At 40.8% G+C, this 19,516-nt stretch overlaps 1 protein-coding gene and 1 non-coding gene across 7 annotated transcripts in view; one reads left to right on the top strand and one right to left on the bottom strand.

The window, feature by feature from the left end:
• CA8 (carbonic anhydrase 8) overlaps positions 1-19,516 on the top strand; it is a 219,301-nt gene that overhangs the window by 88,181 nt on the left and 111,604 nt on the right. The gene's annotated exons all lie outside the window — the stretch shown is intronic.
• Positions 10,034-10,106, bottom strand: TRNAW-CCA (transfer RNA tryptophan (anticodon CCA)). The gene has a single exon. It is a non-coding gene; the product is annotated as a tRNA-Trp (tRNA).

Here is a 19,516-nt window from a genome sequence, read left to right as displayed (position 1 = left end):
ATAGAATTTTCTATTACATTCTCCACTTGGGATGCTACTCTTCATACACCAAGTAGGCACAGTGAATACATGAATTGAAATTCTGCCCAATCAGGATAAAACTCAAATACTGCTTCCTCTTTGCAGCCTGCCTTGATCCCTAGTCAGAAACGATCTCTGATCCTTCCCTTCTCTGATGGCCTATGGAGTCCTAAGAGGAGATGGGTTTCCTGGTGTTGCCCCAATTCAGGGCTCATCCTAAAATCTTTACCAGAATGTGAGGTTGTGGGGAATTGTATTTCCTGTTGGTGGCTGCTCTTATGTATTCGATCCCATTCTACTCCTCTTCTTACAATATGACTGACACTCCTGCCACCAAGAGATGGGGCTATTGGAGGTTGCATTCCCTCTTCTTGAGTCAGGGGAGGGTGGGGACACTCACAAATTGTCCCAGCTGCCCCAATGGAGTATGGCTGAAAGGATCCCGTGTGACTTCTGAGGTTACGTCATAGAAAGGAGACAGCTTCTTCTTCCCATTCCCCCATGATCTTATCCTCAGAACCCAGAGCTGGTCTTGTAAGGAAGCCTAGGATGCTTCTCAATCTGTGACCAATGGCCAGCATCAACACCAGACATGTGTGAATGAATCTTTGGATGATTTCTTTTTCTTGCCTAATTGCTCTGGATAGGACTTCCAATACCTCATTGAATAAAAGTGGTAAGAGTGGGTATCCTTGTCCTGCTCCTGATCTTAGAGGAAAAACTTGCAGCTTTTCATTGTTGAGTATGATGTTAGCTGTGGGCTTGTCATTTATGGCCCTTACTGCGATGAGGTAATTTCCCTCTTATACCTCCTTGTTGAAAGTTTTTTTAAATCATGAATGGATGTTGAATTTTGTCAAATGCTTTTATATGCATCTATTGAGATGTTCTTATGATTTTTATCCTTAATTTTATTAATGTCATCACATTGATTGATTTGCCGAAGTTGCACAATACTTGAATCTCCAGTAAATCCCACTTCATCATGGTGTATGATCTTTTCAATGTGCTGTTGAATTCAAATTTGGTTGAATTTGCTAATATTTTGTTGAGAATTGGTTCATCTATATTCATCAGGATATTGGTCTATAGTTTTCTTTTCTTCTAGTGTCCTCATCTAGCTTTGGTATCAGGGTAATGCTGGCCTCAGAAAGTGAGTTTGGGAGTGTCCCCTCCTCTTCAAGTTTTTGAAAGTGTTTGAGAAGCATTGGTGTTAATTCTTCCTAAATGTTTGGTAGAATTCGCCTGTGGGTTGATTTTTGTTTTGTTTTGTTTTGTTTTTGGAGGGGAGGGCTTTATGGATTATTGATTCAATCTATTTACTTGTTATTGGTCTGTTCCGATTTTCTATTTATTCATGATTCAGTCTTGGTAGGTTGTTTATTTCTAGAAATTTATTTAATTTCTTCTAGGTTATCCAATTTGTTGGTGTATAATTATTCCTTTCATAAAGATCATAAAGTAGTCTTTATGATCCTTTATATTGCTGTGGTATCTCTTGTAATGTGTCCTTTTTCATTTATGATGTTATTTATTTGAGTTTCTTTTTTTCTTAGTTTAGCTAAAAGTTTGTCAATTTTGTTTATCTTTAAAAAAAACTAGCTCAGTTTCATTGATATTTTCTATTGTTTTTCTGGTCTATTTAATTTCTTTCTGCTCTGATCTTTATTTCTTTCCACATGCTAATTTTGGGCTTAGTTTTGTCTTTTTCTAGTTCCTTGAAGTGTAAATTAGGTTGTTTATTTGAGATCTTTCTTTTTTTTTAAAAGTAGGCATTATTCTCTATAAACTTCTCTCTTAGATGTGCTTTTGCAGCATTCCATCATTGTGCATTCATTTTCATTTGTTTCCAAATATTTTTTGATTTCCCTTTTGATTTTTTTCTTTGACCCATCTGATGTACAAGTGTGTTGTTTAATTTCCACATATTTGTGAATTTTCCAGCTTTCTTCCTATTGTTGAACTCTAGTTTCATACCATTGTTGTCAGAAAAGATACTTCGTATGATTTCAATCTTAAATTTGCTAAGACTTGTTTTGTAACCTATAAAATGACCTATCCTGAAGAATGTTGCTTGTGCACCTGAGAACGTGTACTCTCTGCTGTTGGATGGAATGGTCTGTATACGTCTGTTAGGTCCAATTGTTTTAAAATATGGTACAACTCTAATATTTCCTTGTTGATTTTCTGTTTGCATTATCTATCCATTACTGAAAGTGGGGTATTGAAGTCCCCTACTATTTTTGTGTTGCTGTTTATTACTCCCTCAGGTCTGTTAGTCTTTGCTTAATATATTTAGGTGCTCCAATGTTGGGTGCATATACATTTTTTTTTTTTTTTTTTTTTTTTGCGGTATGCGGGCCTCTCACTGTTGTGGGGGTGCATATACATTTACGACCATTATCTCTTCTTGATGAATTGGCTCCTTTATCATTATATAATGACCTTCTTTGTGTCTTGTTATTGTTTTTGGCTTAAAGTCTATTTTGTTTGCTATAAGAATAGCTATTTATGCTTTTTTTGTTTGTTTGTTTCCATTTGCATGGAATATCTTTTTCCATCCCCTGATATTGAGACTGTGTAAATCCTTAAAGCTGACTTGAGTCTCTTGTAGGAAGCATATAGTTGAGTTGTGTGTTTTTTAATCCATTCAGCCATATTAAGTCTTCTGGTTGGAGAAGTTAATCCATTAACATTTAGAGTAATTATTGGTAGGTAGGGACTTACTAATGCTATCTTATTATTTTCTGACTGTTTTGTAATTCTTTTCTCTCTCTCTTGCTGCCTTCCTTTGCGAATTGATGATTTTCCATAGTGGAAAATGCTTTGATTCCCTCTTTTTCTTTTGTGAATCTGCTATAGGTTTTTGCTTTATTTTTACTATGAGGTTTATTTGAAACATCTTATAGATATAACTATATTGTATGTAACAGAAACTTAATTTTGCATACAAAAACTCTACCCTTTTATTGCCGTCCTTTTATGTTTTTGATGTCACAATTCACCTCTTTATATATTGTGTATACCTTAACAAATTATTGTAGCTATAGCTATTTTTAATACTCTTGCCCTTCACCTTTTAATTAGCATTCAGTGGCTAACACTTCACCATATTACAGTATTAAAGTATTCTGAATTTGACTATATACTTACCTTTACCAATGTCTGGTATATTTTCATGTTACTGATTAGCATCCTTTCATTTCACTTGAAGAACTCCTCTCAGCATTTTTGATAAGGCAGGTCTAGTGGTGATGAATTCCCTCAGCTTTTATTTGCCTGGGAAAGTCATTATCTCACCTTCATTTCTGAAGGACAGTTTTGCTGGGTAAAAACTGGCTGGAATTTTTTTTCTTTCAGCAGTTTGAATAAATATATCATCTCACTCTCTCCTGGCCTGTAAAATTTCTGCTGAGAAATCTGCTGATAGCTTTATGGGGGTTCCCTTGCAAGGTATAAGCTTTTCTTCTCTTGCTGCTTTTAAGATTCTCTCTATGTCTTTGGCTTTTGAAAGTTTTATCACAATGTGTCTTGGAGAGGATTGCTTTAAGTTGATTTTGTTTGGTGACCTATGAGCTTCATGAACTTGGATATCCATCTCTCCCCAGATTTTGGAAGTTCTCAGCCATTATTTCTTTAAATAAACTTTCTGTCCCCTTATATCTCTCCTCTCCTCTGGAACCCCAGTAATTTGCAAATTGGTTCTTAATTGCGGCATGTGGGATCTTCAGTTGCAGCATGTGGACTTCTTAGTTGTGGCACGCGAACTCTTAGTTGCAGCACGCATGCGGGATCTAGTTCCCTGACCAGGGATTGAACCTGGCCCTCTGCATCGGGAGCGTGGAGTCTTACCCACTGGACCAACAGGGAAGTCCCGCAAATTGGTTCTTTTGATGGTATCCCTTAGATCACAAAGGTTTTCTTCACATTTTCATGCTTTTTCCTTTGTTCTCCTCTGACTGGATAATTTTAAAGTTCCTGTCTTTAGTCTAATAGGTTCTTTCTTCCACTTGAGCAAGTCTGCTGTTGGTGTACTCCATTATATTTTTCATTTCATTCATTGTATTCTTTAGCTCCAGAATTTCTATTTGGTTCTTTTAAAAATTATTATTATTTCTCTCTCTTTGTTTAACTTCTAATTGTGTTTGTGTACTGTTTTCCTGTTTTGTCGAATTGTTTTTCTGTGTTTATTTGTAGCTTATTAAATTTCCTTAAAACAGCTATTTTGAATTATTTATACAGTAAATTGCAGATCTCCATATGTTTGGGTTTGGTTACAGGAGGATTATTGTGATCCTTTGGTGATGTCATGTTAGCTTGACTTTTTCATATTCCTTGAATATTACATTGCTGTCTTCACATTTGAAGTAGCAGTCATCTCCTCCAATCTTTACCAACTTCCTACTCTAATGTATCCAAACTCTTATTTTTTTGCTCCAGTGGTGTGCTGGAATTTCTTCTCTGGAAACCTGGACTTCCACAAAGGCCTTCCCATCCATGGGTGACTGTCTAAGTTAGTGTTTTCCAGGGGCTCCTGGACCACAGCCCAGAGGCCTGGAGCAGTTTACAGGCCACTGCAGGATCCACAGTCAGGATCAAGCTCTGTCTACCTATTGCCTGAGGCACTGGTGGGTGAGATTTCTCCTGGGTCCTTTGATATATGGTGCTGGATCCCACAACTCCCTCAAAGGTGCCTTTATTCAAGGATGGATGCTGAACTGTTGTTATGGGGGCAGCGGTGAAGGACATCTTATGCCTCCATAATGTTGATGTCACTCTTCTTATACGTAAATTATGACTTTGCTTCCCTTGTATTAATATATCATGCCCATATGATACAAAAGAAAGTAGTTTATTCACATCAGATCAGCAAAGACAAAGCCTATCAGTTGTTCTGTTATATTTATATCCCTAATCTGTTTTGTCTCTCATTCCTTTTCCATGTCTTTTAAATTCTCAGACAATTTAAAAAGTATCCATTACATCTGTTTATGTGACTCAAATCTATGGAAGAAGGTCTGATGGGAAGTTGTTAGACGGCTGGGTAAAGTTACATCCCAATTCTATTTTTGGTCCTTGGTACAGGAAGTGGACTCAAATATTGCAGAGCTGGATGGAAACATGTGGGCCCACTGGTCAGGCTAGTCATTTGCTGTCCCTTCAAATGAGTATTCATGAAATATTTGTTAAATAGTTAAAGGTGAGGTTATAGAAGGTTATCACAACTTGGGCAGCTTACCTGTGAAAGAGTCTGGTCTGGCTATGATGAGTATTAATAATTGGCTGTAGTCTCAGTCCTCCCCAAACTGCGTGTATAATGAGGAGTTCAGCTTTACCAAATAGAGGATGTTCCTAAGTTCTGTCAAGGATATACAGAACATAGGCTGTGCCACTGCCTTTCTTTTCTTTTCTTTTCTTTTTCTTTTTCTTTTTTTGCATAAGCCATCATCTTTATGAACACTGTAAGTCCCTTTGTGCGTGACTGTAGACCTGGTGTCAGGAAACCTGGAGGGTTAGTTTCTCTGCACCCCTCTCAATTGCCTTCCAAATGAGAATATCGAATAAAATTACTCTAAAAATTCTTGCCTGCTATATGGTCACCTAATTTTTGGTAAAGGAGGCAAGAATATACAATGGAGAAAAGACAGCCTCTTCAATAAGTGGTGCTGGGAAAACTGGACAGCTACATGTAAAAGAATGAAATTAGAACACTCCTTAACACCATACACAAAAATAAACTTGAAATGGATTAAAGACCTAAATGTAAGGCCAGACACTATAAAACTCTTAGAGGAAAACATAGGCAGAGGAAAACTCCATGACATAAATCACAGCAAGATCCTTTTTGACCCACCTCCTAGAGAAATGGAAATTAAAAAAATAAACAAATGGGACCTAATGAAACTTAAAAGCTTTTGCACAGCAAAGGATACCATAAACAAGACCAAAAGACAACCCTCAGAATGGGAGAAAATATTCGCAAATGAAGCAAGTGACAAAGGATTAATCTCCAAAATTTACAAGCAGCTCATGCAGCTCAATATCAAGAAAACAAACAATCCAATCCACAAATGGGCAGAAGACCTAAATAGACATTTCTCCAAAGAAGATATACAGATTGCCAACAAACACATGAAAGGATGCTCAACATCACTAATCATTAGAGAAATGCAACTCAAAACTACAATGAGGTATCACCTCACACCAGTCAGAATGGCCATCATCAAAAAAATCTACAGACAATAAATGCTGGAGAGGGTGTGGAGAAAAGGGAACCCTCTTGCACTGTTGGTGGGAATGTAAATTGATACAGCCACTATGGAGAACAGTATGGAGGTTCCTTAAAAAAGTACAAATAGAATTACTATATGACCCAGCAATCCCACTACTAGGCATATACCCTGAGAAAACCATAATTCAAAGAGTCCTGTACCACAATGTTCATTGCAGCTCTATTTACAGTAGCCAGGACATGGAAGCAGCCTAAGTGTCCATTGACAGATGAATGGATAAAGAAGATGTGGCACATATATACAATGGAATATTACTCAGCCATAAAAAGAAGTGAAATTGAATTATTTGTAGTGAGGTGGATGGACCTAGAGTCTGTCATACAGAGTGAAGTAAGTCAGAAAGAGAAAAACAAATACCATATGCTAACACATATATATGAAATCTAAAAAAAAAAAAAAAAAAAAAAAGGTCATGAAGAACCTAGGGGTAAGACGGGAATAAAGACACAGACCTACTAGAGAACGGAGTTGAGGATATGGGGAGGGGGAAGGGGGAGGCTGTGATGAAGTGAGAGAGTGGCATGGACATATATACACTACCAAGCGTAAAGTGGATAGCTAGTGGGAAGCAGCCACGTAGGACAGGGAGATCAGCTCGGTGCTTTGTGTCCACCTAGAGGGGTGGGATAGGGAGGATGGGAGGGAGACGCAAGAGGGAGGAGATATGGGGATATATGTATATGTATAGCTGATTCACTTTGATATAAAGCAGAAACTAACACACCATTGTAAAGCAATTATACTCCAATAAAGATGTTAAAAAAAATTCTTGCCTGCTATATTATTCCATCTCTTTGGCATATGGAGCTGCATGAGTATAGAAAAAAGGAGAATACGCATGAGTTACAAGGGAAATTCAAAAGAACTAACCGAGGCTTCCCTGGTGGCGCAGTGGTTGAGAGTCCACCTGCTGATGCAGGGGACGTGGGTTCGTGCCCCGGTCTGGGAAGATCCCACATGCCGCGGAGCGGCTGGGCCCGTGAGCCATGGCCACTGAGCCTGCGTGTCTGGAGCCTGTGCTCCACAACGGGAGAGGTCACAATACTGAGAGGCCCGCGTACCGCAACAACAACAACAACAAAAAAAAAAAAAAAAAAAAAGAATTAACCAATATATCCTTTAGGTTAATTAAATTTTTTTCTGACTTATAAAAACTCCATCTGATTCAGAGCTAATACTTTAAACATTTTCACAAAATCTTGGTGAACTGAACTAGAGAGTAATATATCACAAGCTATAGGATTCATGGAAGAAATAGAAGCCTAATGCATCATTTCCATGTTGATGAAATCACTGCATACTTTTTAGAAATAATATGAATCTTGATGAGGTCACCACTGCAAATGCATTCCTAGATTTTGTGCATATAGTTCTGAGAAATTTGTAGTATGATGCTACAATTATATAATAGAAAGTATCCTCCCCACAATAATGCTTGTGACTATGAATGTGAAATGTTTTCGTGGAAGAGGAGTTTTACTGTAAGAAGACTTACAAGGGCAGCCAGGAGATGGGGCTTCTTTCTTGCACATCTGACTTGCCCACATTCTCTTTGAGAGCCAGTTAGGCCCTAAGACTTCCTCCAAATAACAAGCCAGGAAACTATGTCTCCCTGGACAGGAACAAACTCAAGAAGAGAGAACAAACAGCCATAACTTCTTATGTGTTTTCACTCCTATCTGTACCAAGTAAGAAGTCTCAGGTCATGAAACTCTCATTTGAAGACCAATATGAGGAGATTAGGGGTGGGGCAATTTCTCTCTGTCCCTTTGTCCAAACACCCAAATAAATAGGTCCTATTTTTTATTTTTTTCTTTTCTGTGCTTAGCGTTAAACTCAAGATATTACATTGATTTATCCTTGAAATGGGTAACAGAGAATTGAAATAAGCTGTCTGCAGCATTTTCAAGTGAATCCAAGAGTCAAGTCAGTTATACTTTCATTTTCAGGTGGTACATCATATTCTGCAGGCAATGGAAATTATATTTCGTTTCTACTTACCAAATGATCCAGTATTCTTAATAACACTTTTCAAAGAGGATTTTGAATCAGGGACAAGTTTTACCATTTTTCTACTCTTGTATCGCGGAGAATTTGCAATCTGGTGAAGCTGGATGGAATGCCTAATTTCAGAGCAGTGACTGAAAATAAAAAGATATAAAATTCACCAAACTAGCAGGGCAAACAGTACTGCCTATAGTCTTTGTTTTTAGTATATACAATTATGGTTTAAAACCAAAATTCTAGAACTAAAAAAAAGAAATCATTGCACTGAAAAGAGTAGCTAATTTAGTTTAGAAGGAAATGGGGAGAACTGTAGAGTCTGAATTTTATTTTTTTTTCAGCGTCCTAAGTCATAGAATTTCATCAACTCCTCATTTAACCTTGCATCAAAAGGGGGATAAATCCTTTGGGAAGCAGGTTTTCAGGGCTCCTCTGCATTACTGCAGAACTATGTTCTCTTGACATTATAAACTCCCTTTGAATTCCCATCCAAATTGTTCATTGTTGGAATTCAGACATTCAGGCGTTGACAAAAAAGTCTGCTTCCTCTGATATATGCTTCTCAAGGGCATTGACAGTAATCTTCAGAAAACTGTACCAGAACCTCATTTGGGATAGAAGCTATGTTTCTAAAATAGAAACCAATGAAGAACATCATGTTTTCTATTTTGTCTGTAGTTAATCATTACTTTCCTCATCACATGCAGGGTTTTTAAAAACAATAAGAAAAACAACCAAATAACAATATCAGACACCAGCCTTGTTATCTCTAAGCCTCCCTGACTCTTTTACTTCTAGATGTGGGTGGAGGGGGGAGAGTTTGCAGTCACTTGGAGGCCTGAAGTTTCGGCCTCCTCTTTTTAACGTGTTTGCTACTTTAAACTTTGAATCTTAGTTTTAGGAAGCCGATGATGAAATCTACTGAGTAATGAGTTTCTTCCCCTCCACCTTCCTTATTTCTCTGACTAATCTGATCTTGGGGATATCCTGGGGGCCGTTGACCTTGGCGAGCCTCATAGCATAACCCCATCAAGCTCACAGGGCTCCTTTGTGTGACTGGGTGTAGAAAAGAGAAATGTTTTTCCCTAAATGTTTCACTTTTTCCGTACACAAAACCCTAATTTTGTAGTAAACTTATCTTTCCTCTGATTCGAATACTTGTTCTGTAATTAACTATTTGTGAGACATAACAGTGCAGCAGTTAAGAGCTCAAACATTAGAGTCAGGTAATTGTAGATTTGAATTCAAACTCCCATGCTTAGTAGTTCTGTGACCTTGGACAAGTTTATTCAACTCTTCTGGAGCCTCTAAAATGGGGATATTAATATTTATCTCATTGGGTTTGTTGGGAAGGTTAAAATATGCATATCATCTGACACACATCATTTTGTACGTGACATTGGAGAAAATTATTTTTTCTCTTTGGGTCTCAATTTTCAAAACCAGTTGAAATGATTTTGCTAATCCTCTATTCATTTTTGATTTATTGGGAAATCTTTGGGTTTCTTTCCAGTTTTCTGGAGATTATGATTCCAATATGATGGAGAAGATTGCATTCATTAATTTAATTCAAAGAAATTGCTCTGGCTGCTGCAATTAATAAGTTGGATTAATATTTGTTTACTAGAGGTATGTAAGTCTGGTTATGTTACTTTTTTTTTTTTTTTACCTTTTTATTTTATTTTTTCCTCACCGTGTGGCATGTGGGATCTTAGTTCCCTGACCAGGGATTGAACCTGGGCCCCCTGCATTGGGAGCGTGGAGTCTTAACCACTGGACCACCAGGGAAGTCCCTATGTTACTAACTTTTGACTGTAGACAAGTTATTTAAGCCTCTCTGGGTTTCATCTTCAAAATGGAGATAATAACACCTACTTTACAGCAGTCCTAAGAGTAGACAAATATCTGTAAAGTACCTAAGATGGTGCTATATTATACTAATGTCTAATAAATGGTGACATTATTTTCATTATTATTATTATTGAACAGAAAAAATCAAACAGATTGCTGAGAAATTACGTGGAGGAAAGTAGGTTGGCCTGAAAAATATAAATGAAAGAAGTCATGTAAGCACGACACATACAGGTCAGAAGTATTCACTGGACATTTGGAATCCATGAAAATTCTCAACTTCAGGCTGATGGGCCATTTTCAGCTATTTTTGCCTTCTCAGAATTCTAGCCAGACAGAAATCTCAGATAACTGTCTAGATTTTGTGATAGTAGGTTGGGTCTTTGGTGTCGAAAGAGTGGTAGGCAATTTGGGGCTTAGTGTTTAAGCAACGGGCTCCGCTGTCTATTGAGTCGTTTGCCAGCTCAGAGCCTGGACTGTTCTGTGCAATATTTACTTCACCTCCATACTTTAATCACCTCTTGACTAAAGCATGTTTTCCTACCCTCCTTTTTTTTTTTTTTTTTTTTTTTCTTTCTTTAAACGTTTATGTTTTTTCCTGTTGTTTGGCCGTGCCTCGCAGCTTGCGGGATCTTAGTTCCCCAACCGGGGATTGAACCTGCACCTTCAGCAGTGAAAGCATGGTGTCCTAACCACTGGCCTGCCAGGGAATTCCCTCCTACCCTCCTTTTATCTCATCCTTCGTGCTCTTTGGTTCATTAGCATACATTCTACCAACATCACAGAAACTTCCTTTACTCCCCTATCATTTTCTTCCCGGGGCCATCTTCAGTGAGTCTGTCTCACAGAAAAACTGCCCATTGAGCCACAGCCCTAGCAACAGTCAGGGAATAGCAGATTTCCCCTGGATTATTTGCTGGATCACTGAAATAAGCAGTGCTAATCATTCCCCAAATAGTTTTGTTTTATCTTAAAATTATTTTGTACTACATAAATAAAACATGTTTGTCAAAAGTCAAGGTTTCACTGGGTGATACCAGATGGCATTTGATTAAGGACACAAATTCCCGAATCCTCCGTTGACCCAGCTACGTCATTTCCTCCTTAGGTTACTAAGAGAGATTTATTTAACCCCAGGCAATAATGGGCATATCAAGTTGTAGCAAAATACATTCTCTTTAGTTGGGCTTTAGCTCCCAATACCCATGCAGAACAGTGGGAGATGGGCTGGACTCCTTGGAGGGTAAGCTTCCCTCAGGCTGCTTACTGGGACTGCCCTGGAGGCCAGGCACCCTGTTTGCCTTGCACCATTGAACACATAATCTGGGAATCTGCATTTCAGTGGAGCAGAATCCCATCGTGCCAGCAGGAAGAGAGAGCAGATTTTCTCCTTCTTGTCTCATTTCAACTCTGTGACCCGGTCACAAAAATCTGAACAATCTTCTTTCTTAGGATAGAGTAAAAGGAGGTGGGCTGTGGAAGAGGAGGACTCCAAGGGCAGCGTCCTCATTCACTAGAGGAGCTTTAAAAAATCCTGACAGCTGGGTCCTACCACAGACTAACCAGATTGCTACAGTGGACCTAGGCATTTTAAAGAGAAGCTTCAGAGGTGATTGATTATACGGTGCAGCGAGAATTGAGAGCCACTCTCCTAGAGGCTAACATTATTTGTTATGAAAACGTGAAGAACTACAGCCAGAAAAAAAGAAACAAACAAAGCGATACCCCCAAAACAATAGCCCCAAACAATGACCATTGCCACTGTGGTCTTCCTTGTATCTATATCCAGGAGATATTTTAAAACAATGTGAAGAATGAGTTTCTGTAACCTAATAAATGGTACAAATAGAAGTTTCCCTTTTATAATTTTTTCTAAGTCTGAACACGATTCTTTCCTGAAGCCATTAGGCAAAAATGGGTAAGACTCTGTCTTAGTCCATTTGGGCTCTTATAACAAAATACCACAGCCTAGGGAGCTTATAAGCAACATTTATTTCTCAGTTCTCAATGATTAGTTCTGGAGGAGGGAGGTCCGAGATCAAGGCGCCAGCATGGTGGCACGAGGGCCCACTTCCTGTTTCGCTGCTGGGCTTTCTGGTTGTGTCTTCACGTGGTGGAAGGGGCGAGGGAGCTCTCAGGAGCCTTTTTAACACGGCACTAATCCCATTTTGAGGGCTCTACCTTCAGGACCTAAGCACTTCCCAGAGGGCCCACCTACTAATACCATCATCATTGGGGCGGTTAGGATTTTCACGTGTCAATTTTGAGGGCACACACCCAGACCACAGCGATCTCTCAAACATGCTGTTTCCTATTTAAACTCTTTCCTCACCTTGTCCTTTTCTCTAGAACGTGTTACCCTCCAGGCAGCAGCCGGACCTTCAGTTCTTTCTAAGTACAGGACCACGATGTTTTCAGGCACTTCGGGTCCCCACCTTGTGGCCGTGTAACTGGTTCCCTCCTGGAACAAGATGCTCTTTAAAAAAAAAAAAAAAAATTATTTATTTTGTTTATTTATTTTTGGCTGTGTCGGGGCTTCATTGCTGTGGGCTCTCCCTAGTTGTGGCGAGCGGGGGCTACTCTTCATTGCGGTGCGCGGGCTTCTCATTGCAGTGGCTTCTCTTGTCCTGGAGCACGGGCTCTAGGGCGCAGGCTTCAGTAGCTGTGCCACCAGGGAAGCCCACGAGATGCTCTTTTTACCTACCGGACACTTCTCCAGGAACTCTCTCATCAGAAACCCTGCAGCTTTGGAACTGTGATGTTTTCAGAGCCCAAACAGAACCTTCCATTTCATCTAAAATATTAGATGAGGAGAGATCCCCCGCCTAAGGAAAAAAGATGCCTTTTACAAGAGTTGGAGGCTCTGTTCTTCAGTGCCCTTACAGAAAGTGATTGCCTGAAGGAAAAAAAAAAAAAAGAGGTTTGAAGGTGATTACTCAAGAAAAGACCCTCTGTTTTTCCTCCCCACAGCACCCTTGAGATACATTTGGCATTTCTCCACCTCAGATTTCATTCCTTTTGAATGTTTCCGTTCCCATCTCTTCCCACAAGGTAGACAAAAATCTCCACTGACCCTGTTGAAGAATCTGGTACTAAAATGCCTGAATTACAACCAAGCCAGTTGTTAGCTGCGTGGCTCAGAGCCTGCGTGGCTCAGAGCCTGCGCGGCTCAGAGCCTGCGCTGTGCCCTCGGGAGGGACGCCGACGGTGGTGGCTTGAATTTGGAAAGGCGTCGGGGAGGAGGTGGCACTTCAGTTGCACCTGAAATGACTTGAGCAGCGAAGCACCTGGGAGTCAGGGGAGAGGACACGTGGCGCAGAAGGGACGTAGCAGGAGGGGCTCAAGGTGTGGATGCGGACTCACGGAGAGCGCTCTGGCCTGGCCCTGGCTTCACGGAAGGCAGCTGTGAGGGCCTGGGTGTGAGGGAGGATTGGAGACAGGCCCCCGGAGATCCTCCCTGCTAAGCCAAGGGGAGAAGCAGCACTTTAGTCCCTGGGCCCTGGGGAGCCCCTGAAGGGCTCTGAGCAGGGGCGTGATACTCGTCTTTCGTCAGAATGAACTTGGTACTTGGTAGCGCGGGGGAGGATGCCCTGGGGCGTGCGATGGAGGCTGGTTACAAGGCTATTATTGCCTTGGCTCCGGCAATAAGAATGTAGGGACTCAGCTAGGACGAGGGGCCTGCGGACGGAGAGATGGGGGCATATGTTACAAACACTGCAAATGTAGTCTCATTACGATAAAGTGATTGGATGGGATGGACGTGTGGCCACGAAGAGGAAGAAGAAAAAGGCCGTCCAAGGTTACAAGCCTGAATAACTGTGGCGATGGTGGTCCCGTAAACGGAAATCGGGAAGGCAGGAAGGGCGGCTTTGGGAGTTGAGACACTTGAGAGAGATGCTATAGATGCTATAGACGCTGCAGGTAGAGCTTTCCATGTATCGTAGGTGACGACAAGAACAACGCAAGTTTGGCAAAGTTTTGAACTCCAACCTCTAAAGAGAAGGAAAGGTTTCAAATGCCGTAGAGAGTTGTGGAGAATGATTTAGGAGAAAATGCTCACCTTGTCCCATTTGGAAGGAAGGTTAGTTTTTAATCATCTCAATCCATTTGGCTTAGGTGGGAAAACGACTTCCTAGAAAATCTCTCAGGTAATTGTGTTTATAGCTCCTTACGTAATTATTCAATATTTACTTTCTGGCAAGGAAATTTCATGCCCAGTAAAGAAGATCCCTTGTGTTTACTATCACAACTAAGTAAAAATAGATGCCAAACCAGGTAGTTCTTCATGTTTAAAAAAATTACACTGAAACACTCTTTACTGAGTCCTATTAATATTTTATTGAGGAAATAGCACATTTACTTCTGCGTAAGCGTTAGTTATTGCAAAATAATTTTTAATGCAAAACAATTTATTTGCTCCCTCCCACTTCCCCCCACCCCAGCCCCTGCTCAGGTCTCCTGAAGGTCTTGATTATAACTCAACAAGCCTGCTACAAAAAATATATAGATGGTTCAAAGTGTTTCTAAAGTTCATTTGAAAAAAATCATGGCAAAAAATTGTACCCGTTTATCAGGTCATGTTAACATTACGTTGTTTTTGTAATCCTCTTTCCCGAGTATTTATTTAGACTATATGGGACTATGCATCGCTACATACTTAACATGAACAGGGGCTTCGAATAGTTTACCAAAGCAGGTTTTTCTCTAGCACATGTTTGGTATACATGTGCCAAATGCTGAGTCAAATGCTTGACATGAATTTTTTCATGTATCTCTACAACAACTTACTGAAGCAGGTACTATTATTGCCATTGATCTTTATAATTTGAAGCTTCTGTATTTGCCAATTCACTTACTTGCTGAAATTTACTTGTAACGCCACATGGATGCTTGCCATAGTTTTTCAGTCATCTGTGGACACACACCTGTGCAGAGCAGGCAAACGTTTGAGCTGCTTGATGGACATGTTCCCAGGTGAGGTGAAACGAGGCCACACTTGGCCTTCTTGTTTCAGCCTCACACTGAAATGAGCTAGAGAAATAATCCCTGAAAGTACAGTCTTAGCCTCACACTGTAAATAAGTGTCCTTTTTTAGGGCCTATGTAGTGCTGCTTTTGTATTTTTATGCTTTATGTTGATTTCATTGTTTAAAATGGCCCCCAAGCACAGTGCTAAAGAGTATTCTTAACAGTATGGAAGTTCCTTAAAAAAATACAAATCGAGTTACCATATGATCCAGCAGTCCCACTCCTCGGCATGTATCCAGAGAAAACTCATACAAAAAGATACACGCACCCCAGTGGCCATAGCAGCACTGTTTACAACAGCCAAGACACGGAAGCAACCTAAGTGTCCATCGACACATGAACGGATAAAGAAGATATGGTGTATATATATACAATGGTATATTACTCAGCCATAAAAAAGAATGAAAGAATGCCATTTGCAGCCACATGGATGGACCTGGAGATGATCATACTAGGTGGAGTCGGTCAGGCAGAGAAAGACAAATATATGATCTCATTTACGTGTGGAATCTAAAAAAGTGATACAAAGGAGCTTACTTACAAAACAGCAGTAGACTCACAGACATAGAAAACAAACCTATGGTTACCAAAGGGGAAGGCGGGGGTGGATAAATTAGGAGTTTGGGATTAACAGATACACACCACTATATATGAGATCGATAAAACAACAAGGACCCACTGTATGGCCAGGGAACTGTACTCAATATCTTGTAATAACCTATAATGGAAAAGAATCTGAAAAAGAATATATATATATATATATATCTATCTATAACTGAATCACGTTGCGGTACACTCGAAACTAACATAACATTGGAAATCAACTATACTTCAATAAAAAGTTGCTTGTTTGGGGAAACAAACAAACAAACAAAGCTAAACAAAAAGAGTGTTCTTAAGAGATGTGCCTTATGGAGAGAACAGGTATGTCAGATAAGCTTCATTCAGGTATGAGTTAGAGAGTGATAGGTGGTTAGTTCAAGGTTAACAAGTCAACGCCGATGTATATTAAATAAGGTGTCTTTAAACAAAGCATACATAAAAGAAGGCCGAGTGTTGATGGGTTGATAAGAATATTGTGACCAGGGGCTCACAGGACCCTAACCCTGTCTTTCCCATAGGGTCAGTGGTTCCACATTCACGAATTCAGTGTTTACGGCGACTTCATAGAACATAATGACTGTGGACACGAGAATCAACTGGTATCTCCTTTTGTGGACTAGGAAGCTGAGACCTGGAGGCATGTGCCCGAGGGCTTTCTGTGTGGAAGTGGCAGCGCTGGGACCCGACTCTGTTCAGGGCAATGACTTTGATGCTCTGCTGCCTCCAAAACCAAGTGAAAAATGGTTCTCTTGCTCCTTCCCATCGTCTCCTGCTGTTTTATACTTTCTCCTTCAGCCATTTGTATTCCGAGGAACCTGTCTTCCACCTAGAGCTTGAAAGGTCTCATTTCCTGTTTGCATTGGTGCTTAGGGATTAGGGCTGGCCCTTCATAGCAGATCAGCCCTGGGTATTCTGGACCCACTCTCCCGAGTCCACAGGGCATGAGTGTCCGCGGTCCCTGGAAGCATAGGCCTCAGGCTGTCTAGGGTCAAAGTGAGACAGGCTGGGACCTGGGACCCTGTGCTGCACTGTTGCAATGCTTGCACCTGGAAAAATGTCCCCCAGAGCGACAAAATACAAAGAAACTATAAGGGACTAAAAATAACTGCATGCATGCACAGCTGGGGCAAATTCTGGACAAAAGATATTAAAAAAAAACCCAACTGCCACTTCCGAAGAGCCGGGAACAAAAACAGGGTGTCAGGAGCAAAAGAAGGACACTGCACATGCGCCCTGCACTCAACCCCACCAAAGGGGTGGGCAAACCGCCTAAGCTGCTCCCCGCTGCTGCAGCAGGGGCCCCGGTAAAGCCTTGCCTGAACTTCTTGTCTGGCCTCTCATCAATTTCTACTGATTGGGGAAGGCCAAGAACCCTAGTCGGTATCAAAAGGAATTGTCAGCTTTTGTTCTTATGTCCAGGAATTCTGAGCACAGCACCTGCAGGAAACTGTTCCTGCCTACACGCTACTTCTTGGCCGACATTTTATTCTTTGGCTGTTTGCTTCAACACACCAGCCCCACTAAATGCTCATCCAAAACTTCCTGAAAAAACATATCTGGGGCTTCCCTGGTGGCGCAGTGGTTGAGAATCCGCCTGCCGATGCAGGGGACACGGGTTCGTGCCCCGGTCCGGGAAGATCCCACATGCCGCTGAGCGGCTGGGCCCGTGAGCCGTGGCCACTGCGCCTGCGCGTCCGGAGCCTGTGCTCCGCAACGGGAGAGGCCACAGCAGTGAGAGGCCCGCGTGCCGCAAAAAAAAAAAAAAAAAAAAAAAAAAAAAAAAATCTGTTTTCAACCACTTAAGGGAGTTGAAGCCTTATCATTTGTGAACACAAAAGTAGCAACAGCACGCATTTCTGTTTAAGGTAAAACAAGTCAACACAGACCTTAATCTGCAAACCTTTGCTCTCAAAGAGCTCAGAGAGCTTCCAACGACTGACATTCGTGCTCCCAAATTTACTTTATTGTTCTGGAAATTACTTTTTTTCTGAATATAAAACTAATACAGATTTATTGCAGTTTATTTGGAAAATATAGAAAAGCAGAGAGAAGACTATAGAAGGCAGTTGCTAAACCCATCACTCCCTTATAATTCCTCTTAGAGTTGGGGTGTGTGTCCCTTCAGTTTTTTCTTATAGTTTACACAGTACAAAACGTTACCTTCCAAGCTTTTTCCCTGAATGCTGTTCTATAAATATTTTTCTATTCATTTAGAGATTGTTATTACTCTTAAATGATAGCAAAATATTCTAGTGAAACACATACACCATGAATTATTTAAAGATTCCATATAGCTGTATATTCAGGTGGTTTGTTTATTTTTTTAATATTATAAAACAACTCTACAATAAGAGTCCTTGTAGCTCAGTCCTTGCACAAACCTCTAGTTATTTTCTTTGGAAAAATTGTTAGAAATGAAATTGGTAGGTCAACAATATGCACATTTTTGAGGCCTTTGAAAGACTCACACCCAGCTGCAGTGTAAATATTGGTTACCATCCAAACATCTTTTACTCTTTAGCTGGATTTCCTGCATTCCAGCAAACATATTACTGGTACGGTGGGCAGGCAGCGTGAGGCTGAGAGAAATACACTTCAAGGACAACGTTTTGGAATAAAAATGGCTACCTTTTAAATGTTCCAAGTATTGATGGCAGCAAGATAAGGGTAAGCTAGAACCAGACTGAATGTGTGTGTGGCCATCTCTGTTTGGTAGCTGTCATCAGGGGTCCACTTTTTCCCCCAATAAGTTCCAGACCATCCTGACTTGGGATGTCTACTTGAACTTGCCTGGAATAGCCGCTGTAATGGGATCCTGACTTTTGAACACCTTACACTCAGAACCTGTGTTAGACCTGAACGGTCTCCGAGGGATCCCAGCTCGCCCAAGAACCGCCAAGAGTCGAGAGTCGCTGCAACACGTAAGAGGTTTATTAGGAGCCGGTGCACCGGGGTTCCTTGGTCCTCACGCAGGAGGCCGAAGAGGAACCCCGCCCAAGTGGAATCACATACATTTTATAGCTTTCATTTTTCATTATGCAAAGTGTGGATATATCAAGGGTTTTTTTCTGATTGGTTTGTTTGTTCCGGACCGGAGTGGGGACTTGGCTCTAGTTCCTTGATTGGTTGGCTGTCGGATGCCTACTTTACATTTACCGGAGTGGGGTCTTGGCTCTAGTTCCTTGATTGGTTAGCTGTCGGATGCCTACTTTACATTTTCGTGTTTTTGTGGTGGGGGGTTGAGTCACATGAGTTATGGTTGGCTGGGGCGACCTTTAAACTCTTTGGCTTAATCATTCTTATCCCCCGCCATACTTGTTTGCTCGCGGTCTTATCCCCCGCCATACTTGTTTGCTCGCGGTTAGGGCATGTCTCAGACATGTCCTGTTTTCCAGGCCTTTGTTGTTTGCTCGGAACGGTTTCTGCCCAGGGGGGACATTCCAGTATCTTATTGCTAGCCGAAAAAGCTCAAAGCTCAAAAGTATCGATAGGGAAGTAGGGGTGTAAGTATAGTTAAGGCCCTACACCTGCCAACTCTCCTTTAACTGGCCAAATTCCCAAATAATACTCATCTAAACCTTGGAACACTTGAAAATAAAAGTAACTTTTGCAGGGGTAGTTGCTGTAGGGTAGAGCTCTGTTGGGTAAGTTCTTCATAGTGATGAAATAGAATCATTTAAGACAGAAGGTATATGCAGCTGCGTGAATCTATTTTTC

This window comes from Kogia breviceps, chromosome 17 (genome assembly GCF_026419965.1).
Source record: "Kogia breviceps isolate mKogBre1 chromosome 17, mKogBre1 haplotype 1, whole genome shotgun sequence".
Taxonomy (NCBI): Eukaryota; Metazoa; Chordata; class Mammalia; order Artiodactyla; family Physeteridae; genus Kogia; species Kogia breviceps.
The sequence above is the reverse complement of the archived record's forward strand: the minus strand, read 5'-3'. Positions and strand labels throughout refer to the sequence as shown.